Source organism: Megascapheus bottae, chromosome 10 (assembly GCF_031878675.1).
Source record: "Megascapheus bottae isolate mThoBot1 chromosome 10, mThoBot2.hap1, whole genome shotgun sequence".
In the NCBI taxonomy this organism is placed as follows: Eukaryota; Metazoa; Chordata; class Mammalia; order Rodentia; family Geomyidae; genus Megascapheus; species Megascapheus bottae.
Genome location: NC_143518.1, coordinates 36,664,432 through 36,692,032, shown reverse-complemented (window position 1 = coordinate 36,692,032; position 27,601 = coordinate 36,664,432). Strand labels below are relative to the sequence as shown.

At 46.2% G+C, this 27,601-nt stretch overlaps 1 long non-coding RNA gene across 2 annotated transcripts; it reads left to right on the top strand.

The window, feature by feature from the left end:
* Positions 1–1,876: 1,876 nt before the first annotated feature.
* LOC150058079 (uncharacterized) lies at positions 1,877–27,601 on the top strand. Of its 2 annotated transcripts, none has more exons than XR_016536795.1 (3): positions 1,877–1,929; positions 23,556–23,684; positions 27,529–27,601. It is a non-coding gene; the product is annotated as an uncharacterized LOC150058079 (long non-coding RNA). The 2 variants fall into 2 exon arrangements; XR_016536794.1 differs by lacking the exon at positions 1,877–1,929 and adding an exon at positions 16,197–16,495.

The following is a 27,601-nucleotide window of genomic DNA, read 5'->3' as shown; positions in this document are numbered from 1 at the left end:
GCCAGCATCCATGTTTCTAAACCCCAAAGACCAGATCTCTGCAAAGCTGGAACCTGGGGGAGGAGAAAGATTGGTTCATCAGCACTTGTTTTACCATTTTCTTTGCTCATTGTAATTAGCTACAGAGAGGCAACCTCCCGGGGAGAGCAGAGCCATCAGCTCCCAGAGCTGAACCAAGAAGCTTTGTCTTTTTTGTTCTTCTCCACATAATACAGCTCTCTTGGTGGTCGCTAGGCAAACACATCCTGCATTCATTTGCAAACTGGGGAATATCTCATACTTTGAAGCACAGATTAATGTTCCACCTCCCCCAAAGAGACACTAGTTGGAAACCTCTTTTTAAACTAGCATGTCAACACGCTTAAGCCAGGGGGCTCCCCAGAATCCTGTCACACAGCCTGAGGGACGATCAGGACTCTCACCAAATAGATGTTTACCTGTGGACAACAAGGGCTCAATACGGAAAGTCCCTCTGGGACCATCTGATCCTGCCATGGGTCCCAAGCATTCTATGCATTCTTGGAGAAAAGCGGGTTCTTCAGATCATCTTCACCAGGCAAAAGGAAGCTGAGAAGCTTTTTGGGATCTGATATTTGGGTTTCTCTCAGCTCCCCTATATTCCAGCTCTGCCTTTGAGGAGGTCCTTTAACTTCTAAGAGCTTTGGTTTCCTTTTGGAGAAAAACAAAATCATTCATTTATGCCAGAAATATTTATTGAACATTTACCACATGTTTGACACAGTTCCAACCCCAGGGGATAAAGCAGAGAACTACTGCTCTCTTGAAATTATTCTGAAATGATGGGAGACAGACAATAAACAAACAAATGGCCAGGCCCTGGTGGCTCATGCTGTAATCCTAGATACTCAGGAGGCTGTGATCTAAGGATCAGGGTTCTAGCCCAGGCAGAAAAGTTGGTGATACACTCATCTCCAATTAACTATCAAAAAGCCAAACGTGGAGGTATGGCTCAAGTGATAGTATGCCAATCATGAGTGAAAAAACTAAGCAAGAGCATGAAGCCCTAAGTTCAGCCTTATCCAGGCATTCCACCTCCTCGCCTCCAATTTCTGGGGTTTGAATTCAGGTCTTTTCATTAGAGCCATATCTCCACACCACCTCGATTTTTAATGGCTAATTGGAGATAAGTGTCTCATGGACTTGCCTGCCTGGGCTGGCTTCCAATGTTGATTCTCAGATCTCAGCATCTTAATTAGCTAGAATTATGGATGTGAGCCACCGACACCTAGCATAAAGTCTTCTGTTATTCTGATGGATTCTTCCTTCTATTCGGCATGAATATACCTCCGTGTAATTTTTGGCCATTGGCCGTAGTTGTGTCTTTTAGGAAAGGTCATCTCAGTAGGCCACTGCCTCTCCAAACAGCCCTTTTGATTCTGAAACATGCTGGCCATGTCTATCTCTTCTCTGAGCTCTCTTTTCTCAGTTAAATGTTGCTGCTTCTTTTTGATAGGGTTTCCTGATTCTTCTCATCCTGTCAGTCGGCTTCATGGTGAATGCTTTGTGGAAATAGAGCCTTTCCCATGGGTCTGCAGGAGAGTTCCCAGCTCTGCCCATTTCCTACCTCCTTGTCCTTCTGTGAACTCAGACCCTGTCATCTGACTTTTCCTGGGGATGGATCCTGAGTCTCTCAACTGCCCAGTGATCCTGAGAGCCATCTTCTCCATGGAAGTAGAAGGTGGGCAGAGAGATTCCAAGAGATGGCTAAGAAGGCAAAAGCCCACTTCAGTTAGGGCCATCCCAGCAACTACAGCTAGATTCTGAGTGTCACAAGACTCTGTGCTTGTGAGGCAGGCCTAGTAGGTGTGTGTGTGCTGGTACTGGGGCTTGAACTCAGAGCAGCATTTGTGATCAAGGTTAGTGTTCTATCTCTTCAGCAACAGCTTCACTTTCGACTTTTAATTGGAGGTAAGAATCTCACAGACTTTCTTGCCAGGGATAGCTTTAACCTATCCTCAGATCTCAGCATGAGATCTCAGCATGAGATCTCAGCATGAGCTACCAGCACCTGTACTTGGAATGTTTTGGTATGTTAGCCTAACACTGACCAGATCTTCCTGCTCTCAGCATTCAAATTTGTTTTCTCTTTGGCTGGAGAATCCAGACATGAGTTCTAGCCTAAACATGATTTATTAGTCATGTGACCTTGGACACATACACAACTGATACTTTCTTTTCTTTTCTCTTTCTTGCTCTCCCCCCCGCCCCCGGCTTTTTTTTTTTTTTTTTTTTTTTTTTTTTTTTTTTGCCAGTCCGGAGGCTAGAACCCAGGGTCTGGCTAGCCATCTACCACTTGAGCCACAGCACCACTTCTAGCTTTTTTCTGTGTATGTGGTACCAAGGAAGTGAACCCAGGGCTTCAGGCATGTTAAGTGAGCACTTTATTACTAGGCCATGCTCCTGGTCCCCACTGAAAGTTTCTGAGTCTTGGTTTTCTTGTTCTGGGTGATATTCTGTGATGGGGTGAGATACTGGATCCTTTCCTTTGAATGAAGCTTCCTGAGATTTGATGGTGCTTTGTGGGGTGGGGGGCTGTGACGGGGCAGAATCTAAACATTTGTTAAGGAAGTGTGCTGGATATTTTCATACATGTAGTTGTAGGCGATTTGCATGACAAAAGGCCTCTGAAGTTTGACTTTTGAGGAAAATTTCCAGTCCTTTACCCTGTACACTAGTGGGTCAGCTAGGAGAAAAATTCAACAAAATAAATTTAAAAAAAAAAAAAAAGCAGAGGAGCTTCTGGGCCCCAGGTCCCCCAAGCTCCACTGCTCTCCTAATAACTGAAAGGGCTATTAACAGTCTCTTCACTTATTAAAACAATTATTTTTTGATGCCTGTCTTTTTGGCCCTTGGCTAGATGCCAGGGAAAGAAGCTGGAATCCCACATTGCCCCACTGAAGGCTTGCCCCTTACTTATTAGGTTAAGGAAAGAAAAAAACAACAATGAAACAATCAAATAAAAAGCCTCATTGCTCAAGAACCAGTCTTTTTTCTTGACACAGGTTCTCCTTGTGTTTAAAATTTCCATGGGGGTTAAAATCAAAAACAAAACCACAAGGCAAGTATGGCACCTCAGGTATCAGAGAACCCTGAGAACCCTGCTAAAATAACCCTAGTGCTAAAATCAAAACCCTAGTGGGCTGGTAGACTGGCTGGTTGTGCCAATCTGTATTCAGTTGGGGATCAGTGGTGCCTCAGGCAGGACAGGGGGACCCCTTCAGATTTGATTGATGTATTGATTGCTGGTACTGGGGCTTGAACTCAGGACCTGAGGTCCATCCCTCAGATTTTTTTTTACCACACTCCTGGGCCTTGTACTCAGGGCTTGAGCACTGTCCTGGGCTTTCTCAAGGCTAAAGCTCTACCACTTGAGCCACAGCATCACTTCTCGCCGTTTTTTTTTGCGGGGGGTGGGGGGGGAGCGGTGGTGGTGTCATGGGGCTTGAACTTGGCCTAGGTACTGTCTCTGAACATTTCAGCTCAAGGCTACCTCCCTACCCTCAAGCCAAGCCCCACTTCCTATTTTCTAGAGGATAATTGGAGATAAGAATCTCAGGTTCTTTTGTGCCTGGGTTGGCTTTGAACCTTGATTCTCAGATCTTAGCCTCCTGAGTAGGTAAGATTACAGGCATGAGCCACCACACCGGCTCACTTCTGGATTTTTTTATAGGTATATGGTATCGAGGAATCGAACCTGGGTCTTTGTACATGCTAGGCAATCGCAAAGCTTTTTGGATTATAACTTTCAGACAAGCATACAATGAATACATGTCAAAGTTGTATTTAAGCTAGACGCCTATGGTTCACACTTGTAATCCTTGTTACTCAGGAGGTGGAAATCTGAAGGATCTTGGTTAAAGGCCTAATTCAAGTGGTAGACTGTCAAACCAAGTGAGCAAACTGAGTATGAGGTCTTGAGTTTAAGCCATCATCAACACCACCACCAATAAATACTATATTAAGCCTATAGAGTAATGAGAAATCTAGTAGGGTATTTCAACTGGTTCAAAGGAAAACTCCAAGTTCCACATTTGTATAGGTCAGCTGGGAATCCTGAAACAAATGAATTTACAACTAGATATAAAGCCAGTTTATCCACAGGGCACTAATCAATTGCACTCCATTAGACATAAATTTACATTTCTATGTGCAAGAAGCCTCTGTGTTTTCACTTTCCCACAATTTACATAGCTTTAAAACAGCTCTTAGGCAGGATAAAGCAGAAATAACTCTGGTTGGTGAGTTAGAAAGGACACTCCAGAATCGTCTTTTGTCCCATGTACAGTCTTTCCCGACAATTCTTTCTGACACTTCTTGGACCAGTCTGCAGCATTCTTCAGTAATGACACTTTGAGCTTCGCTTGCTTTGTAGTGTCGCCTCAGATCTCCCTAGCCTCTCTGACAGGTCCAGCTCAGCAGAAGTGTTCTGCTCTGCCTCTGTTCCTCCCCTCAAGGTAGCTATTCTGCAGGGCTTTGTTCTCACCCCCTCGCTCCCTCTACCCACACATTTCAGGGTAATCTCATCTCTTCTTTTGTCTTCTTTTGTCACCAAGGTCCTAGGGACAACTCACACACACCTATCTCCATCCTTCTGAGCTGTAGGGCCACATTATTTGTGTGTGTATGTGTGGTTTGTGTGTATGTGTATGTGTGTGTACTTGTGCACCAGTCCTAGAGCTTGAACTCAGAGACTAGGCACTGTTCCTTGACTTTTTTACTTAAGGTTGATACTCTACTGCTTCCAGATTTTTGCTGGTTAATTGCAGCTGAGAGCCTCATGGACTTTCTGTCTGGGTGGGCTTCAAACCACGATGCTCAAATCTTAGCCTCCTGAGTAGCTAGGATTACAGATATGAATCACTGGCACCTGACTTTAATACTTATATCTATATCTATCTATCTGCCTGCCTGCCTGCCTACCTGCCTGTCTGTCTGTCTGTCTGTCTTCCTGCCTGCCTGTCCACCTATCATCTGCCTTCTATCTAAAGCTCATTTTTCCTTCTCTGGGGAGCCAGGTTTGTCCTTTTTCCTTATACCCACCACCTGGTGATTGTTCCTTCTTTCTTTTCTTTTTTCAGCTCCAGCCTGGCAGCTTCTCCCCACTCCCATTGCTCCTGTTTGGTTTAGGTTTTCTTCCTTTCCCCTCTGGATTAATACCAGAACCTCCTATCTGATTTTTCTGCCTCCAGTTTGACCCTATCTAATCCATACTTCACTCTGCTGCTGAAATAATCCTTCTAAAACGCAAATCTGAGGTGATAGTCTCATCTCCCAAATCACTCCTTGGCTTCCTGTCAAGGTCAGGATAAAATTAAGCCCATTAAACTACTTGGTCCAGGGAGTCCCTGAACTGACTACAGTCTCCTTCTCTCCAGCCTCACTTCTGGTCAGTCCCTTTACAGGTCATAGGCCTGATCTGAGCCATGCTATCACTTGTCACCCTCGCTCTTGGGACAAACTCTCCTTGCATTGTCGCTATCCCCCAACTTGCTTTTTCAGGTCATTGCACAAAACCTGCTGTGCGTAGGTGGGAAGGTTCCCCACCTTCTGTCCTGGTCCCTGTTAAAGACTCCTAGATGCTTCTCATCTGCACCTAGGTCATACACAGGTTTGAAACTGCTGGATTTTCTCCTCCCATGTGTGTATTGCGTGGCTTTACCTGCAGGCCTGGAGATCCCTGTACAGGACAGGCTGCTGGGCTCTGCACAAACCTTTCAAACTGTCATCATCCGATCTCAGGCTCCTGGGTAGCTAAGATGAACAGGTGTGAGTCACTGCTGTCTTGCTCCCCTTTGCTTTCTAAGCAGTTGCCTTTGTGTTCTCCATTTTCTCTATGAACATTTCACCCCTATTACCATATCTTAGGGGGAAGAACGGGAATTTCAAGAAGGGGAAATAGCATCGGGCTGTCCCTGATGGCTCAGTTCTACCATGCTAGCTACTCAGGAGGCTAAGATGTGGGGATCACAGTTTCAGAGGCAGCCTGGGCAGAAAACTCATTAAGACTCTTTATGTCCAGTTAGCCAGCAAAAAGTGGGAGGTGGAGGTATGGCCCAAGTGATAGAGGGCTAAACTTGAACAAAAAGAGCAAACAGACTGTGCCACGGCCCAGTACACACTCTCCCTCTCCCTCCTCTCTCTCTCTCTCTCTCCCCCCCACACACACACACACGGGTGGAGTGTCAGATGAGCAAGCCAAGTCAAATACCAAGTCTTATTCCACCCCCTCAAAAGAAAGGAAAGTGAATAGTGTGTGTGTGTGTGTGTGTGCGCGCGCGCGCGCGTCGTGGTGGACTGGTGATTCAGGGTTCTAGACCCATCTTTTACATCGCAGCCATCGATGACACTGTCAAGTCTGAGGCCTGGGTGGAATTCTCCTAGGGACGCGTGGTTCAGCGTCTGGGCTGCACTAGTTTGCTAGTAGCTGCGCGGCCGGCCAAGAGTGTACGCGGGGTGCCTGCTCAGCAGGGGGAGAAAGCCTTGCCTTCCGTCCTCCGTCCAGAGTGGGAAGGGAAGCCGGGACCTCCTCGGGACGGGGACCTGGTGGATGCGAAGCGCGCCGCCTTTGCACAAGGAAGAGATGCGTTCCCGGCCAGGGAGAGCGACGGGCAGAGCGGGGGGCGGGGCGGGGGGGGGGCTGAGTGCTAGCTGTGCTTGCGGGGAGGGGAGGCGGGCGGGCGGCCGGGGACTCCCCGGGGCGCGCGCGGCGGTGGCGACCGGGGCGTGGAGTAGGGGTGCGGGGTCCGTGGTGCGGCCGCCGGCGGGGAGCCGCGGGAGGCCGCGGTGGAGCCGCCTGGATCCGGTGCGGGCCGCGGCCTCCTCCGCGCCGCTCTCCACGCCTGGTTTATTATGCACGAGGCAGGCAATTTGCCTTCTGCCCCGGGGACCCATCTCGGAGACAAGAAGGTAGTTTGTTCTCTGTAATGGCTTCTGTTGGAGTGTGGCGGGGCCCGGCGCGAGCGGGAGCGCAGCGCGGGAGAGCGGGCGGGCGAGGCGCGGGGAGGCGCCGCGCGGGCTGGGCTTCCCCCCAGCGGCCGCCCGGAACCCAGATCCTCGCCCATGGAGTGGGGCCGGGGCGGGGAGCCATGACCCCGCCACCCCTCCACCCTCCTCTGCTGCTCCTCACTGCCCCCTACCCTCCTTCTTCTCCTCCTCCAATTCCTCCTTCTCCTCCTCCTCCTCCTCTTGAACTTAGGGCCTTAGCTTTTACACTCAAGGCTGGTGCTTCACTGCTTGAGCCACAGCTCCACTTCTGGCTTCCCCCTCCCCGCCCCCTCTGGCTACTTGGAGGTAAGAGTCTCACAGGCTTGCCTGCTTGAGCTGACTCCACACGGATCATTCGATCTCAGCCCCCTGAGTTGCTAGGATTACAAGTGTGAGCCCCTGGTGTCTGGCTCCGCTTTGCTTTCTAAGTCATCTCCTTTGTGCTCTCCATTTCCCATGTCCTAATGAGGCGAGTGTTGGGTCTTCGGTGTTTCTTTCTGCCCTTCCACCCTTTTCCTCCACACTGGCATTCTTCTGTGGGCTGAGGATCTGGAAGAGCCAGGAGGAGGAGGCAGGAAGCTTGCGGGATGATTAAATCGCTTCCTGCAGCGGGAACCACTGCCTTCTACCCTGGGTAAAACAGCTCTTTTTTTTCTCGTTGGCCTCCTTACCGTCTTGCTTTCCTCCCTGAGCTGGACTTTGATCTCGTGCTCATGAGGACATGTCTGGCATCTATCCTTTCCTTCCAGGTGATGGGAATTCTCCAAGACTGATCCAAAGAATAAGCAACCTCTCCCCAGGTCTTAACCACTGCCCCAGTCACCAGAAATGTGACCTTGGAGCCCCAAATGCTACTCGTAAGAGGGAGCTGGAAGACAAGAGGAATCCAGATGCTTCTGCCATGCTGAACGGTTACCTTTCTGGTGTTGTCCTCTGTGCAAGACGTAACAGGCCACAGCCATGACCACGGGCCAGTGCTGCCCAAGACACCGAGAGAATGTGGGAGACCTTGATTTTAAACCCCACTACTGGCAAGAAACAAACAAATAAACCAAACCCAAACAGGGAATCTGGGATGGGATAAAGTGGGGATAGCTAGAAAGCAGAGCAGGTAATGGTGGTGGGGTGATGTCCAGGCCTACCAGGCGTCCCTCGAGGCACTATCCTCAGTGGTAGGAAGCTGGAAGTGCCTCAAGGACTATAAGGGTCTGCCAGGAAGAGCCAGGAAAGCCTGGGAAGGCTGACAGGAAGATACCTGGGAGTGATGCCCGGACTAGGACTTGACCAGAGTCCACTAGTCCAGGAGCCTCTGGGTCACGTGACCTAACGTGCAGGAGGAGCTGTGTTGAGTTTCATGTGGGCCTTCCTTGTTGAATCTCCTCTAGAGGCCAGGCCTGGGGGAATGAAGGGGTGGGTCTTTGCCATGGGGTCTTATGACAGCCTCAGAGATAGTTGTTAGTCTTGCTAAGGGATTCACAGGAGGCCAAGAGGAAGAGGAGCAGGAGATTGAGAAGCATTGCATAGTGAGGAGGTTGAGCAGACAGCAGTCTCCTGGAAGAGCAAATCAGAGAAGACTCCTGCAGCAGCTCTTCCTGATGCCACCCTCGGAGGACATTAGTGACTCCTGCCTTGGTGGCCCCTCCCAGAGGGTCCTTTTGCGCCCATCACTGTCCTTTGAAGGTACACAGCTAATGATGAGGCCCAGAGCCAGACACTGTGATGTTCACAAGATGGTCCAGGAAAAGCTTAATAAGTTAGTGCATGCTGTACCAGGTAAGATGCCTCTGAGGAATCTGAGGAATCCTTGAACTCAGAGCTTTTGTGCTTAAGGCTAGAGCTCTACCCTCCTTGGGCCGTAGTTCTACTTCTGACATTTTGGTGGTTAACTGGAGCTAAGCCTCATGGACTTTACTGCTGGCGCTGGTTTTGAGCTTCAATCCTCAGATCTCAGCTTTCTGAATAGCTAGGATTATAGGCAGAGCCACCAGCATGCACCTTGAGTGCGCTCTCTCTCTCTTGTTCTTAAAATAAAGCTTAATATGTTTAAAGGTTTGATTTATTTTTATTAGCTTCCATGCTGGTCAACAAAAAATAATTATAAATCCAAGATTATAGTGAAAATTACTACCTTTTTTTTTCTCTAAAAAAAGAGCATAGCAGGTTTAGAAGCTATACTTACATTGTCTTCCACGTTTTTGCCTGAGAATATTAGGAAAAAATGGTGTCATGCCACAGAGATGTTTTTAATAGGAAAGGGCAGGGGAAAACAGAGAGTGGTGGAAGTAGAGAGAGTGTGGGCCAGAATTCAGAGGAGATACTCAGTGAGGAACTGAAATTCCCATCAGCCCCTGGGTCAGAATTAGGATTGGGGGTGGGGCGTCCTGCAGGCTATGGAGGAGCATTCTGTATCTGGTCAGCATTGCCCTGAGCTGTCCAGCCCTAGCCTCCTATAGAGCAACCAGGAACCAGGGAACTCAGTGACACCACTTGTATCCCCTTATTTCCTGTAAGGGACCTGATTCCCAGTCCAGAGGTCCCTTTGTGCCTCTATTGTAGCTTACCCCATTCTTCCCAGCTCCATTGTCTACCTCAGCTTGTAGATGAGTAATGGGTCAGCTGGCCCAGCTTTGCCCCCTCCCACTGGGCCACCCCCATGCCCTGCACCCTCCCCCGCTACAGACTCTAGAGGTGGTCATACAGAGAGAAGGGTAAGGCAGGGCACAATTTGTCTTGGCATAATTATCTGTCAGGTACAGCTTGTGAAACCTCAGCTGCCTCCCCCCAACCATGCAAGAAAATAAATTATACCCGTATACACAGAGACACAGCTACCACCATCTTCCCTGGCTCTGCCCAGTGAACCAGGGCAGCTGATGCCTGAGTGCAGCCACCCTCTTGCCCCCCTTTCCTGGTCCTGACACTTAAGCTTTCATCTCTGCAGCTCGTGTTCGTTGTTGGTAGAGGGAAGTCCATTTGACTTGTAAGAAGTCCTGGATACAGAGACAGAAAGAAAACAATCAGAAACTCCTGACCATTTTGGATGACAGAGGCTGAGGAGGAAGAAAAGCCTCAGAGTTGCCTATAATTTCTAAAATGGACTGTAATGTGACTACAGCTCCAAGACACGGAGTCCCTTTCTCAGTAATGGTGATGACAGGTTGCTTTTAGGATACAGTTAGCCAGTTTTAGGAACCATGACAAGCTCTTTATATGTGGATCAACAAAGCCAGCCACAGAAACTGTCCAGTGGATGTGTTTATTCTCATCACGATGATGAAGACTTGGTGACTCAGAGAATGCAGTAATGTGCTCTGGTCACAGGGCACACAGCTGATTCGTGTACCCAACTCCCGGCCTAGCTCTTTACATTTAATGGAACTTGACTGGATCCAGGTGGTCCTGAGGAGTTCTGTGTGCAAGTCCCTGTCAGCAGTCTGTTGAGGCTCATGACTGGTTTCCAAACAAAACCAGAAATACATTGGATTGTAAAGGAAGACATTTTTTGGGGGGGAATATAGTTATTGAAAGATTCCACAAGCAAACTTGTGACATAGCAATGTACCACTTCCTCTAAGAATGTGTTCAATAGGCAGACTGAGTGGCACATTGAATAACAGCTATCATTTCCAAGTTGATCTGACGAATGTAAACAGTGTTTCAGGAGACTGGTACCCACAATAGGATATGGCAATATTCCCATTTCTATTAGTGACAGAGACACAAGTGTTGTTAATACTACTGGGCAAAATAGATGAATGCTACATTCACTTACAGGTGCCTGTGAACTCAGTCACTTATCCAGGTTCTCAGAACCCTCCAAGTGTAACTGTGGGTTCCAGATCAACAGTACAAGCAATTCGATGAACTACACTGTCATTTCAGTTGTGTTAATATTTTTGAATTTTTGTATGTCTTTGTGTGCTGGTACCCGGGCTTGAACTCAGGACCTTATATTCTCCTAAAGGAGAGCTTTTTCCACTCAAAGCCAGAATGCTTCCATTTGAGCCACAGCTCTGCTTCCAGCTTCTTCCTGGTTAGGTAGAGATGAGGGTAACTCAGACATTTCTGCCAGAGCTGGCTTTGAACCACAATCCTCAAATCTCAACCTCCTGAACAGCTCAGATGATAGGTATGAGCCACCAATGCCAGGGTTTCATTTCAATTCTAAAAGCTCACTTTAGGAGTGGACATTTGTGGAGATCAGATCAAGTCTTCTTTTGAACAAAAGGTTTGAGAGTACTTGGGCCTCCCTCTTCCTTGAGTCTGCCTAGGAGGTAGGCATTTTTAGGAAGGAAACATCTAGGAAGTGTGGCAGCTGAATGCCCTGCTGGACAGCCTCAAGGCAGAAGTGGCAGAAGCAGGGCCTGTGAGTCTGTACCTGTGATGTCTGGGCGTGGGTCAGCATCTCAGGCCTGCTTTTCCTCAGCTGTTCACTGCCCGGCAAGGCTCCCCTTCCTCTCCGTGCTGTGCCGTGGTGCTCCTCACCATGGCCCAGCACTGAGGTATAGACTGCTTGGGAAGGCTTGTCTGGGTGTTGGGAGCGGGCAGGGCAGCCCCTTCAAGTCTAAGAAAAAGGCTGCTTCATTATTCAGTGGGAACAAGACAAAAGCACAGGCTTGCTCAGGAGTGGGCAGGCAGACCTTCTAGATGCCCCCATGGCTGTCATTTAGCAGGGTGGATACTCTGGCCAGACAGAGCCATTGGTGACAAGCGCACTACTCTAATGCCACTGGCAATTGACATGGGGTCTTCTTGGAGTTGTCTGTGGAGAGAACGCAGGCCTCACACACAGAATTGCTTTGAGTCCTTGAGCAAGTTACTACACTTCTCTGGGCCTGTTCAGAGAGCACTTTCATGAGAGCTTCCCATGTGCTCTCAGGAGTCAGGAGAGCATGTAAAGTCATTTCGAAAGGCTGCCAATGGGCAGGAAAGTAGAATACAGGGATCCCCAGGCCACACTGGGGTGCTCATCTTCCGGTGTCCCCTCACTTGGACTAAGCAATAATTCAATCAGGGAGACATCCCACCCCTATCTCTTCCAACGCCTATGAACTTGCCCTTGCTTAATCTTGGCTCCTTTGGGAATCAGAGCCAGGCATTTCTATTTTTGTGCCTATGGTAAAAAGGACTGAGCAATTTGGCTTAGATATTAACCACAAGAACTGCACCTGAGTCTTCATAGAGCTCTTTTATGTTTCTTCAGTTCTAAAAAGTGGGTATATTTATTTCTCTCTCTTCATTCATTAAGAAATGGAGACTCATTTATGCGGGGAATTAGGCAAGATGAGAAATCCACCTTTAGACTCCTTCCAGTTCTTAATTGTAGTAGGAGAGAGCCATGCTATGTATGTGTGTATGTGAGTGCCCGTGTGTGTGTGTGTGTGTGTGTGTGTGTGTGTAGGCAGTAATGATATAAGTGATGCCAAGGAGGGGAAACTGAAATTCTTCCTGCTAGAGGGCAAGTGATCCAGGGACTTTTTTTTTTTTTTTTTTGCCAGTCCTGGGCTTGAGCTCAGGGCCTGAGCACTGTCCTTGGACTTTCTCAAGGCTAGAGCTCTACCACTTGAGCCTCAGCACCACTTCCGGCTTTTTTCTATGTATGTGGTACCGAGGAATCGAACCCGGGTCTCCATGCATGCTAGGCAAGCACTTTAACCACTAGGCCAAACTCCCGGCCCCTCCAGGGACTCTTACTACACCTTCGTGCAGGAACCCAACCTCATGTACTCATGGCTGGGAAATGTCATGGCTCCTAACACACTTGTTGAAGGGACACATTCTCTGAAGTGACTGTTCCGGATGTTTTGTTTTGTTTTGGTCCTAAGCAATCTGCTGTTCCACTGGTGGGAGACTTCTGCCCCCAGGTGGCAAGAGAGGAGATGTACAGATGTGCTAATGGATTTCTGGGCTCTCTGCTGGGCTCAGCAGGCCTCTAGATGAAGGTGGCACCTCTGATAGGACCATCATTTGCTGAACAGCGCTTTTTCTTTTTCTTTTTTTGGCTTTGGCACTGGGGATTGAATTCAGGCCCTGGTGCTGTCTTTTGGCTCTTTTTGCTCAAGGCCAGCATCCTCCCACTTGAACCACACTTCTGCTTCTGATGTTAATTGGGCATAGAGTCTCCCAGACCTTTTTTGCCGAGACTAACTTGAACCATGGCCCTCCCAAATAAGCAGCATTACAGGTGTTTGCCACCCGTGGCTCACACAGGGCTCTTGACAGAATGTGCTCCAGGCCCAGCTGGGACACAGGGGCTTCAGCCTCCACTGAAGGTTTTGCCACACCTCACAATTTTTCATTCCTTAGATCCTACACTTTGTTCACTGCACCCCAGGGAAGTGCAGAGCTGCTCAGATGATTATGAAGAGAGCCATGCTTCAAGAACCTGGGTACCTGATCTTAGACAGTCACAGATTGACCGCAAGACCTGGACCACACCTTTTTGGTATGAGATAGCTTCTTTAAGCCTCAAATTATCTTGTGAAATAAATTTAGCACACTTTTGCAGATAATGAAATAGAGGCTTAGCAAGTTTCAACCTGTGGTTTTTCAATGCTTTCCCTCTCAAGACTATAATTTGGGAAATGATGAGAGATCCCAAAGAGTTTTTGTTATGTGGGTTATGTTTGCTTAAGAGAGAGAGAGAGAGAGAGGGGGGGGGGGGGGAGAGGGAGAGAACAAACTCCTAAACTTAAAAGTTTGAATTTATTAATCCATGTAGAAACAACAAAGACAACTTATATGTTATCATAACCTATTTAGGCAGAAGCATGGACATATTTAGATGTCTGCAAATCTCTTTAATATGCATAATGCAGACTCTCAAAAACTCATCTGTATACCCGTGAGAGAAGAAACATGAAAAGGGAAAAGAACATCTTGTATTTTATGGAGAATCCCCAGGGATCCCGGGAACACAGTTTGAGAACCACTGGCTGAGATAATGTGCTTGTGGGTTTACAGCTGTAAAGAAACCACCCCGATTCTATGTGACCTCCAAGGGTCACCCCTCCACATGCAGTACAGGCCTCACTTAACTTCCTGGGCGATAGAGGCCTCCTTGGCAAGATGAGAAGGGAATTGTGAGTGGCCTGTGGCATTCTGGACCTGACACTGTGCGAGTCTGTCTGAAGGATGACAGGCTGGTGGCTGTGATTTTCAGGCTCATATCCATCCTGGGAATCCATGGCTTGTGTGCTTCAGTGGGCTGAAACAGTGAGACAACTTCCAGAGGAATGGAGAAAGGCAAGTAGAGATCTCTTTCCACTCTAGGTCTTCCAAAGAAGTCAGCTCTGCAAGTCCTAGAATGTTCAGGAAGCCTGGCATTCTGTCATTTGAATCACACTTCTACTTCCTGCTTTCTTCTGGTTAAGTGCAGATAAGAGCCTCAGACTTTTCTGTCCTGGTTGGCTTCAAACCTCGATCCTCATATCTCAACCTACTGCGTAGCTGGTATGAGCCTGGCTTTCCTGTTCCTACTGATTGCCTTGGGCTAGAGCTCCAAAGGGCATTTTGGGTGAGTGGAATAGAGTAGGTGATGTCACAGAAACAGGTGGTGCCAGGAACAGGAACAGAAACTTCAGGCAGTGTCACACCCCTAGCATTTTAACTGGTCCTCTTCATCCAGTCTTTCTTCACACTTACTTATTCTGACATCAACACTGCCAGATTAATCTCGAGTGTTTTGTCAGTTCCTTTCTCAAAAATCTTCCCTGTCTTCTTCCTGGTTGAAATGGAGCATCCTTAGCTTGGCATTCAAGATCCTCTACTACTGATTGGTTTAGTTCTATATTATTTTCTAAGCTTGATTTTCCATTGTTTCCTTCATGCTTACTTGTTGGGCCTCTAATACTCATTCATCACTTTCCCTAACATGGCACCTGCTTTGGGAAGCCAGGCCTTCCTGTTTGGAGCCCATATGGTACCTGTAGCCTCACATCCTAGAGCATCCACCAGCATCCCATGTGTGGCTTTTCTCACAAAAGCCCTGGGGTTGTTATTGGTTTGAGGGAAGCTATTTACCCCATGAGCCCTGAAGTTCCCCGAGGGAGCAGCAGCATCTCATTGGCTTTTGTTGCCTTTCCTGTTTGGTTCCTGTTGTCCACTGGATGATGTCATGGCCAAGACTTGATGGCTTAAGACTGACAGGTGCAGGAACTGAAGCCTTGGGTGTCACCAGGTACTACAGGAAGAGTCTACAGAGACAAACACAAGACATTGAGTCAGGGAAGTTGCTTCTCAGGGTTGGCTTTGAACTGTGATCCTCATATTTCAGCCTTCTGAGTAGCTGAGATTACAGGCATGAGCTAGTACACCGGCTTCAAATATATTTTAAATTCCAAAATTTCCCAGTCCAGGATGATTTTTGGATTAGTGTGGAAAACTTGGCTACAGTCCTTTATGGAGTTAGAAGGAGGACTAACTAGCTAGCTATTAGAATGTGAGGGAGTGTCTTCTTTGCTTTTACAAGGACATTGCCTGACCTTTTGCTGCCATCTGGTGGCTAGAAGCTTATAATGCAGTCTCATTGGCTGGGGCAATTAAGTCCCATACTTAGAGAGTCTTGCTACGCAGCTCAAGCTAGTCTTGGACTCACAACTCAGTCTTTAGCCTCCTGAGTGCTAGATCATAGGTGTGGACATGTCATTTAACTGTAGGCTTTTAGGATACGCATGTAGCTAGTATGTGAAAGAACATAATATCTACAAGATCTGCAGAGATCTTTTCCATGCAGTTGTTTCCTGTCTGTTGTCCTATTAAGACACATGATCCTTCTTGTATTGGCTTTGAATCTGTTGTCTATCTAGGGTGCTTTCCCTTTTGCCTCCTGCTGCTCATCTGGTTCATGTCCTGTGGTGCATTAACTCTCACCTACAGGGTCCTCAAATACACACTTGTGTCTCTTGGGTGAAAAGGACATCTGGAAGGTAGCTGTGGAAAACTAGGGAGTATAAGGAGTGCTGAGCCTCTCTCTGCCATCTGCAAGGCATGCATGAATCTGCTGTGGAGCTTCTCCCTGCACAGATGCACGGAAGCCATGCCCGCGCATGCCCGGACACCAGGCCTGGTTCCCACACCTCCCCAAGGAGAAGCGGCATGGTAGGCAGCCCAGCAGGATCGCTTGTAGGGTCTCACAAAGGGGTCCAAGCTTCCAGAGGTTTCCTTCCTTCCTTAGTCGTCAGGCTTCTCAGTCTTATCTGCCAAGCCAGTCAACCATCAAGGCGGGGTAGAGCCCCGAATCCGGTGAACTCCTTTTCATCTGAGCAACACCAGCCTGTTGGCATCAAGGGAACAAGTTATTCCATTTCTGTGGGTTGAAGTGGAGAAGAAAGGGTAAGCTGTGATTTGAGACAGACCACATGGCCCACGATCCAGAAGGAACAGAGTCTTGTGCTCCAACTCTGTTCTACTCAGTTCTATGACTCTCAGCCAAGAGGAAAGCTCTAGAAGAACTCTCTGTCTGAGCCGCCAAGGTGGAGTGTATGTGAGGGTAAGGAGCCACTTGATATAAATAATGCTAATGATGGAGGGAGCTGTACATATTGGTTTTGCTTCCAAAAAAAGGGGTAAACGGTGTGTGTGTGTGTGTGTATGTGTACCGGTCTTGGGGCTTGAACTCAGGGCCTGGGTACTGTCCCTGAGCTTTTTTTGCTCAAGGCTAGTACTCTATTATTTGAGCCACAGCACCACTTCTGGCTTTTTCTGAGTCCTTTATTGAAGATAAGGATCTCATAGACTTTTCTACCTGGGCTGGCTTTGAACCGTGATCCTCAGATCCAAGCCTCATGAGTAGCCAGAATTATAGGTGTGAGCCAAAATCTCAGTCAGATTCTTCTTACAGTAACTCAAACCCAGTAGGCTGAGAGTATGGTTTTTTTTTTTAAAAAAAAAGATTGCTACTTTAGTTTGGATTTCATTTGAAAAGAGAGTTAATTTGTTCCAAATTCAGAAAAGATAAAAAAGGAAAAATTATCACTTTAGAATATGGTATTTTTAAATTCTGCCAACCCATTAAGTTGGAGGATGAGAGCAAAATACTTGGTGCTTTCAAGTCATATTTTTTTTTGGAGAATAAATACTCTTTTATCTCTAGCATTTGTCAAAGAGGAATTCAGGGCAGGGGACCTGTCCTGTTCCTGTGACCTGCAACTGAGATTCAGGGTAGCTTCACTTTGAGGTGTTGTGAGCTCCGAACAACGTCAATATTCAATAGTTCACACATGCCCAATTTAGGGAAAGTTGGGCTTTGTAATCAATTTGCAATTCCCTGTAGACTTGTTCATTTCCTGTGCTAATGCAGAAATCAAAAGCCATGCATGTTTTGATCTAGAAGATTCACAGGAAAAAAAAAAAACACTCAGAAGCTGAGTTCTGCCGACGACCAGCTGAAGAGAGGCTTGGGTGGAGGAGGGGAGCAAGGCCTGGCATTGTGGGAGGACCTCTTCTTCAGAGTCCAGGCTCCAGGATGGTTCCAAGATGGTCCTTGGGCTGTAAGGTCTTTACTACAGTGGAGATTCCACCAAGAGACACAGATGTTTATGCCAGCAGTGTTGCTCCTGGTTCTAGGTTCTTACTGCCTTTGTCTCTGGTGATATTCTTAACGACAGTGAGTAGAGTGAGCAGAGTTATGAGGACTAGGAAGAAGAGAACTTGCACTAAGGTAGCCAGGGTCAGATGTGGCAGTAGCGAGTGTTCTTGTCCCACAGGGAGTCTGAGAACTGTGGCAGAGTCATAGGCTTCTGAAAGTGAACTGAGATAACGTAGTGTAAGCAGAGTGCTCACACAAGCAGGAACACATCAAGAGGGCTGACCTTGCTCTCTGTTATACCCTGGGAGGATATATGCGGCTGTAGCCAAATACCTACTGACCCTCAAAGGAGGCCATTGTCCTCTTGATTAATGGAAAAGCCAGAGTTGTTTTCTCAGCAACCTTGACCAATGACTTCCGAAGAAAGGTTAGACAACTTCTGGCCCTTGGTGAGGAGGAGGCCACGCTGATCTAAAAGTTCCCATTCAGAATCCTCTGCCCTCAGCACACGCCTCCTTCATACTGGACTTCTACAAGCCAAAGGATGTCTTCACTGCCTGTGAAGATTCCCAATTCCAATTCCACTGTCTTATTACAGTCCCCCCCCTTTTTTTCCAGTCCTGGGGCTTGAACTCAGGGCCTAAGCCCTGTCATTGGGCTTTTCTCAAGGCTAGTGTTCTACCACTTGAGCCACAGCACCAGTTTCAGCTTTTCTATGTATCTGGTCCCAAGGAATTGAACCTGGGTCTTCGTGCATACGAGACAAGCACTCTACCATTAGGCCATACTTCTGGCCCATCCTTTTTTATTTTGAATGTGTGTGTGTGTAGCATATTGCTACTGGGACTTGAACTTGAGCACTTGGGCACTGTCCATTAGGTCCTTTTTTTTCACTCAAAGCTGGTGCTCTATCACTTGAGCCATAGTTTCTCTTTTGGCTTTTTGGTGGTTAATTGGAGATAGCAATCTCATGGACTTTCCTGGCTTTGAATCCCAATTCTCAAATCTCAGCCTCTTGAATAGCTAGGATTACAGGCATGAGACACTGGTGCTGGACTCAGGGTTTTCTTCCCGGCCCCCCACATCATTATTATCACATGTTAGACTACTTCCAACCCTCTCTCACAAAGAAACCCTTTACCTTGGGCTGGGAATGTGGCTTAGTGGTAGAGTTCTTGCATAGCATGCATAAAGCCCTGGATTTGATTGCTCAGTACCACATAAACAATAAAAGTCAGAAGCAGAACTGTGGCTCAAGTGGTAGAGTGCTCGCTTGATCAAATGAAACTCAGGGACAGTGCCCAGGCCCTAAGTTCAAGCTCCAGGACTGGGGATGGGGGTGGGGGGGAGAAGAAATCCTGTACCATTAATACTTTTATGGTCCCTAGTTTCAGGAATATTGATCTCTTCCCTGAACCACACTGAGCTTCTCAATCTTTTGTTTTTCTCTGCCATAATGCAGTGCAGTGCTTCACACAATCGGCGGCTTCATTATTAACCCCTAACTCACTTTAGACAAGGAATTCATAAACTTTTACAGCTGACAGTCAATCATCTTCATGAGAGCTCTGGACTGGGTTGTTTCCCTTGTATTGTCAAGGTTAGGAGAGCCACAGAGCTACTCTTCCTCTAAACCTACCGACAAAGAAATCAAGGTGGAATCATTTTCATTTATTTCTAAAGAGGTAGAGCCCAGAAAAGAAGTCCCATTGAAATCCCAGGCAGCTTAAAGCCCCTCTAGAATCCTCAGGCTCCCCCACCCTCATAACCCTTATTATTTTCTGCCTCATTGAGGAAGCATTTACCACTAGCTGGGCCAGCATGTACAGATGGCTTGGATGGAGGCATCTGAAAACCTAGTAGAATAAAGAAATGGCATATAGTCCATGAGAATACTTTCTCTGCATTCCTAATGATTTCTTTCTTGAGGTAGAGACTATTAAACGAAGGCCTCTGGCCGCTCTCCACAATGGCTTCCTCCTTCTACCAGAATGCAGAAAGACTCACTGTGTCACTGTCTTTAGTAGGTTTGACGGGTGTGAGGCGTCTTCAGCATTCCATCAGTAGCTATGATGGGTTGAATCAGTCTACTCCTGAACTTTTTGTTGGGTGGGTCGCTCACCAAGATGGTTCTCTACCAGTTATTTGGGGATAAAGGCAGCCTACATCTGCCTCACTTCTCATCTCTCCTGCCAGATATTCAAGTGGGTCTCAGGGATCACTTCATCTCAAACACGTGAGTCCAATACAACCTCTGAGGCCAGGTCTGAGTCTTGTGGACAATCATGGTCTCCAGCACCTCCAGCTTCCCATGTCTCTTGGGCCCCAAGAACATTTGGTTTACATTTATTTCTAAGGGAGAGGAGGGAAAATTAAAATTTATTGAGCTTCCATTAAGATGCTAGCCTAGGTGCTTTGACATGTTATTTTATTTGTAACAACAGCCTTGAGAGACAGCAACAGCAATAATTTATTACATTATTTCTTTCTTTCCACCAGCTTATTGGCTTAAGTGCTTTACCTGAATCACCTACTTTATCCTCTCAGGTAATGGATGCCCAATGAGACTAAGAAAATTGCTCCAGGTCATGGAAAAATTAGTTTTGGAATCAGGCATTTAATTTAGAATTAAAAACAAATTCAAGCCTCTTTTTTTTTTTTCTCTAATGTTCTTTCTGATACAGGGTTATTTTATCTCTTAGAAACCTAGGGTAGTTAGTTATTCTAAGTTTTATTTTTAAGTAAAAGTTATATACATATATATGTATGTATATATATGTATATAGATAGATATATTTGCTGTTTAAATATATATACATAAATGATTACTAAAGCCAAGCAAATTTACATATCCACTTCCTTTATTATTTTTAGTTATTTATTTATTTATTTTTTGCCAGTCCTGGGCTTGAGCTCAGGGCCTGAGCACTGTCCTTGGACTTTCTCAAGGCTAGCACTCTACCACTTGAGCCTCAGCACCACTTCCTGCTTTTTGCTATGTATGTGGGGTACCGAGGAATCGAACCTGGGTCTTCATGAATGCTAGGCAAGCACTCTACCACTAGGCCAAACTCCTGGCCCCCTTTATTATTATTTTTTTGGCCAGTCCTGGTCTTGAGCTCAGGGCCTGAACACTGTCCTTGGGCTTTCTCAAGGTTAGAGCTCTACCACTTGAGCCTCAGTACCACTTCCGGCTTTTTTCTATGTATGTGGTACCAAGGAATCGAACCCAGGTCTTCATGCATGCTAGGCAAGCACTCTACCACTAGGCAAACTCCCAGCCATATCTACTTCCTTAAGTAGTTACTTTCCTCTCCTTCCACCAGAGGTGAGACAATATGGAAATCTACTTCCTTAGCAAAGTTTCATATGGTATGTGACATTAATTCCAATTTATCTTGCATCAGTAAAATCCCACTCTTAGGTGCCTGTAATGATTCTTAAGACCTCAATTAATTACCAGCTCAGTCAGTGCTTTCATATACCTGTTTGTACTTCTGTTTTTCCCCAAACCTCTGAAGAATTTCCCCTCTTCCCTGCTCTTTGTCTGAACCCTGCTAACGCAGGCTGTGTCCTGCAGGCTGTCTTCCCATCAAAGCTGCTATGTTCCCATCACCCTAAATCAATATTCTTCCAGCCCATTACGGTTGTTCTTTCATTCATTTATTCACTTATTCATCCCAGCACATTTATTGAAAATCTATTTACAAAAGAGATGGAGCTCAGAGCTCTGGGAGAAACAGCCATAAATCAGAGATGAATCTGGAGGCGCTTCCTTGACAGTGTGTGGCGGGGTTGTCAGGCTGAAGTGGAGACAAAACCATGATTCTTTACCAGCACAGACACACTCCTCGAATGAGGGAGGAAGCAAATGTATAGCTACTGCTACATTTCCACATATGACCAGCTATGGGTGGATTTCTCTCTTAGTGTCCAAGGGGTCCGTGCTCCTCCTGCAGCTGTGCTTTGAACCTTATCCTTTGTGACTTAGGGAGTTTCTTTTTATGTTTTCAGTCATCTTTCTCCTTCTTCTTCTGCTTCCTTCTCCTTCTCTTCCTTCTTTTTCCTTCTCTTTCCCTCCCCTTTCTTTTCTCCTCCTCCATTTCTCCTCTTCTTCTTCCTTCTTGTGCTTCCTCCTTGTCCTTCTCCTCCTTCTTTCTTCTTCTTCTTTTTTTTTTCTGTTACCAGGCCTTGAACTCAGGAATCTGCATTTGCTCAACTTGTTTGAGCACACTTCTTTTTTTTTTTTTTTAAACTCAAGACTTTGCATTTATTTGGTGTATATGGTATTTGAACCATTCACACAGCCTGGCTTTTCAGTGGTTAATTTGAGATGCAGTCTTGACAATTTCCTTGTGGGGGTGGGGTGGGGTGGGCAGGGGCTGACTTTCAACCTTGTTCCTCAGATCTCAGTCTCCTGAGTAGGTAGAATTATATCCGGTGCCCAGATTTAATGTCTCTCTGATATGTCTCTCCTAACCATAGAGATGTTGATATTATTATCAGTACTTATATTTTTGAGCATTTACCATGTGCTAGCAAGTAGTATGTGTGGTAAGTAGAGTAATGTCCTCCTCCAAGATGTCCACATTCAAATCTCTAGAATCTGTGGCTCCGTTGCCTTAAATGGTGACTTAGCAGATATATGAAATGAAGGATCCTGAAATGAGGAAATTATTCTGGATTATCTGAGTGGGATCCAAGTGTTCTCGCAAGCGTCAGATTGAAGGAATATGATAACAGAAGCAGAAGGACAGAGAGAGAGGAGGAACGAGGTTGTGAGAGTGGGATGCAGGCAGGGTCAGATGCTAAACTGCAAGACTGAGCAGCGGAGGTGGGAGGAACATAAGAAGCCTCTAGAAACTGGGAACGGGAAGGAAACAAATTCTTCCCTAGAACCTCCAAAAGGAAGGTAGCCCTGCCTACCGATTTTAACACCTCTGGCCTCCAGAAGTGTAAGATAGTAAATTTGTGTTATTAAGTTTGCAGTAATATGTTACAGCATCTACCAGAAATGAATACACTAGTTTACACTCTTACCTAAAGCAAAACAGGCACAATTTTCTTTCTGCCTTCTCCTGAGCTAACTTGTATCCAGCTGTTCCTTCTCTGTGTTTGGTGTTTCCTTAGAGTCTGCCCTCAATTGATCTTTTTAAATCTTCTCTGAGTAATCTCACCCACGTTCATGATTTCAGTGGCAGCCCATGGGCAGAGATTCACTTTCAGTTGTTTAATCTTCGACTGTCTGTAAGCAGCTCATGCCCACCATATCACTCAATTTAAATTTTGATTCAAATCTGTTTCTCCCTTATCATCTAGCTTCACAGCAAAGAATCTGGGGGTTGTACTGGTACTCTTTCTTCCTTATTCAGCTTCAATATTCTGCCACCTTCCCTTCTGAAATTTCCCTTCTTATCCCCATTGCTTCTACTGCTTAGTTTTGTGTTTCATAATCCTCATCTGTTCTTCCTTAGTTCACTGAAATAGCTTATCAGCTGGTCTTCTCATCTCTAGTAGTCTTGTCTTTTCTTTTTTTGGTCTGAGATTGGAACTCAAACTCGGTACTTGGTGCTTTCACTCCAGCTCTTCAGCTCAAGGCTCTTCAGCTCAAGGCTACTGCCCTACCGCTTGAGCCACAGTGCCACTTTCGGTTTTCTGGTGGCTAATTGGAGATACAAGTCTCACGAACTTTAGTGCCTGGGCTGGCTTTGAACCATGATCCTCAGATCTCAGCCTCCTGAGTAACTAGGATTACAAGTGTGAGTCACTATGCCCAGCTTCTCTCCTTACTTTTTTTTTTTTTTTGCCAATCTTGGGCTTTGAACTCAGCAGCTGAGCACTGTCCTTGGGCTTTCTCAAGGCTGGCACTCTACTACTTGAGCCACAGCACCACTTCTGTCTTTTTTCTATGTATGTGGTTCTGAGGAAATGAACCCGGGTCTTAGTGCATGCTAGGCAAGAACTCTACCACTAGGCCACACTCCCGGCTCCTCTCCTTACTTCTTGTTTGTTTTTGTTTTAGGAATAGGGGATTGAACTGAGAGACTTGCATATGCTGAATAAGCACTCAACATTGAGCTACACACCAAGAACTACCACCACAGGCAGAATATGAAGACAGGTTTGAAGCAGTGACTTGTGACTTATCTAGGTAAGCAGTTGCTAATGAAGTCAGGAAAGAGCCTTCAAATGCCTCACATCAGCAACCAGAAGTCTTGCTTCCACTCCTCTTCTGCTCTTGTCTCTAAAGTGCCTGGGGTTCTTAGGTACACCAGGGAAGCAATATTTACAACATTCATCCTTCCTTGCCAAAGGGGGTCTAGAACAATTCTGTTGGCCCAAACAACTCCAGAGGTAGGGGAGAGGTATCTACATGGGAGAGCAAGTGTCTCTCATCTTTTTGTGAGCACTGACTTACGTGCGGTGCTGAAGGTCTCATCACACAAGCTCTGAGTCTGTTACTCCTCCTGCATGACCCGAGGAAAATGGAGCCACAACTTTTGGCTGTTGGCACAATGGTGACCTAATTCCTAGAGGTGATATCTTGGGAACGGCTCTGGCACACTCATTGTCTACAATCCCATCATCTCATGGCTTTCAAGGCATGGTTTTGTCTATCTCATTTGGTTCCCCTCCAGCTGCCCTCAGAGAGAGGTCGAGCCCTAGAGAAATAGAGCAACCTTTTCTACATTTGATGGTTTAGTGACCCACTTGTGGGCATGGAGGCAGGCAAGCCATTAACAGCAGAGCTGCATAAACTCAGTGGGTCCATATATACTCGTCCTAAAGCATCTACAGAGACTAACATTCATCTAGTCTCACCCAAATTGTCAAAGGATGTGAACTGGTGCTCCTTTAAGGGGATCTAAAAATATCATCATGTGGGTTCTGATGTCTAAGAGCTCCAGAAAAATCTGAGTTCCCTAACTCCTCAAGTGTAAACTTGGAAGTCTCGGCTCCCTTCAGACTGTGCCATTCTGCCTAAGTAATGAAGACCTGAAAGTCAAGGTCATGAGACTTCTCTGGCCTTCCTCCACATTCATTCCACCATGTGTGCCATTCTTCAGTTTCCAAAATCCCGTCCTACCTGCCTCAGTTTGTGTTGCTAGCTCATTCACAGCTGCAGGGCTAAGGGGAGGCGATGTAAATCCCACCTAACATTCCTCCCCTCCCCATTTCATATGTATCCAGCTTCAGATTCATCTCCTTCATACCCAGGCGGAGGTTTTAGCCGTAGGCTGGATCCTGAACCTTTTTGCCCTGCTCCCACTATGCCCAGAAAACCTTGGTTCTATGAGACTTAACCTTGCTCATAGTGCCAATGTCATAAACATGTTTATTAATAACTTGTTCTAAAGGAGGGCTCCCACAGTGAGGAGAGCCACAGAGATATCACTCTAACAACCACGAGAAATAGGACACCAAATGCTCTGCCCCCTGCATCGTGGGATGAGGTGTTATTAATGCCTGTATCCAGTGTGTCCAGTGAAGCAGAGCACACTCGTATGAGGTATGTGAAGCAAAAGCACTAGATATTAGCGAGCAGTGAAGGACAAAAGAGGCCTTTTCTAGTTCAGGCTGGTCTTCCAAGGTTCAAGAAAGCTGCTGCTGCTGCTGCTCTGGACAGATGGAATTTTGCCTGCATGTGTCTCGCTTGTACCACAGCTGGGGCACTCTAAGGGGCATCCAGGATTACATTTCTCAGGGCAATGTGACTTACTGGAAATGTTTTGAAGGATTCCCTGCTTCTAGGGGAGTAGAGGCACAAGTATCAGGCTGTCCTTGTCAATTCTCTTAGCTTAAGTGTTAGGTTCACCACTAGAGACAGGAAGGAGGTGCAGGCTGCTTTAGCACTTCCTTTAGGTCTTAGAATATTGCATTCTCAGCACTTTTTTTTTTTGTTTTGGTGGTGCTGGTCTTGGGGCTTGAAATCAGAGCCTGGGCATCATCCATGAACTTCTTTGCTTAAGATTAGGGCTCTATCACTTGAGCCATAACTCCATTTCAAGCTTTTTTGTTTGTTTGTTTGGAAATTAATTGGAGCGAAGAGTCTCATGGGCTTTTCTGCCTGACATAGCTTCAGACTGCAATCCCCAGATCTCAGCCTGAGTAGCTAGGGTTATAGGCATGAGTCACAGGTGCCCAGCTTCTTCTATGATTATTCTTGAGAACAATAAACAAGAACCGGGGGCGGGGATAGTTGGAATGATCCCAGACCATCTGGAAAACTGCTAACAATGTAGAAGTGTCATTTAAAGGTGGAAAGTCTAGGGGTGCTCTGGTGGCTCACACTCATAATTCTAGCTACTCAAGAAGCTGAGATCTGAGAAGCTGGCTTGAATTCAGTTCAGGCAGGAAAATGTCCGTGAGACTCTTATCTCCAATAATAAGTGCCCAAAACCAGGAAATGGAGCTGTGGCAACAGTTTAGACCTTAGTACCAGTACAAAAATATGAAAGGGGCTGGGGGTTTGATCGAGTGGTAGAGGGCTTGCCTAACATGCACGACAACCCAGGTTCGATTCCTTGGTACCACATACATGGAAAAGCCAGAAGTGATGCTGTGGCTCCAATGGTAGAGCTTCAGCCTTGAGGAAGCCCAAAGACAGTGCTCAGGCCCTGAGTTCAAGCCCCAGGACTGGCAAAAATATATGAAAGAAAAAGAGGTAGAAAGGTCATTTCTGTCTACACCAACCATACCCTAATATTCTCTACACATGACAGAAATAGAAAATGGTATGAGATGGCAATATAAAGGGAACTTATAAGGTCATGTGTCCTCAGTCAAGGGAGCAAATGTGCCTTTTGTCCTCTAAGTGACAGGTCTTCAAGAGAAGCACTCAGAATTTAGTGGGCTGACAAGGGGACACTGACATCTCAGTCTCTGGTTGGCTATCTGCAGATGAGTCTGTTCATCTAGTCACTGGAATCCCTGGAGCAGGGCAAGAGGGCTGATGGGAAAGATTCATCATTCTTACCCTTTGGTTCAGTAACAATGTGTAAGGCAAATAAACAATGCTGAAATCAGTATGAGTTTCCTGTAAAACAAATAAATGGAATTGAGTCCTGTTTATACACATGACAAAAAACAATTTAACAAAACACCTCCCCACAAACAATAACAAAACAATTAAAAAACAACAATAAAAAACCCAACACCCTTGAAGCCAAGCCAGTGAGACTACTTATATTGTCAAGGGCAGGAAGTGAGAAAAAACAAGGTGGAGCATATTAACCATCAGAGATTGTGTACTGGGGAGAGCTCCCAGGAAACTAACTCATGTGCCTGTAAGCACGAGTATTTGAAGACCATGTAGATTGAATGTATACTTCCATGATCCACCTGCCTTTGTCTCAGAGGCAGAGACCAATAGATATCTACAATTACAAGCCCAGTTAGACAAAAGAAATTTTCTTTCTTTGAAAAACCAAACAAGCTTCCTCACTCTCCCTATTTCTTACTCTCAGTCTCAACACAGTATATTAGGAGACTTCTATTAAACTTTAATAATTAAAGAATGCCTTTTAATTAAAGGGTAGAATACATCACGTCTCTAAATCAGTCTCGCTGCTAAGGGGAAAGAAGTGCAAAGCTGGATAAGAAATTGAAGTTTTAAAGTGGATCACACTAGATTGGACCCCTAATAATTAACTAGACAGGAAACTACAGAATCTCTCAGGACTGGGAAGGGAGAACTTAGAGCGTGGTGAAGGCACTAATTAATACCACAGCAAGATCATGTAAAGCTGACTTCAGAATATTCATTAATTGTTTTTAATATGCAAAAGGCCCTCAAGGTAAGAGGCGGTCTGGTGTGTTAAAAGAACAAAGGATTGGATAGTATCTAAAGAGGGAAAAGGAAGGAAGGCTGGAGGACAAGGAAGAAGCTAGGTAATGACAGCTTAGTTAAGAGGTTTGGGTTTTATTCTGGGGACAAAGGGAAGTCATGATATGTTTTAATGACCAAATTTGCATTCTCCAACCACCCATTACAGGTTGAGGTGGAGGCCCGATGTGGAATTTAATCAAGCAAGGTGGTCTGTGAATGGCAGATGGGACGTGAAAATA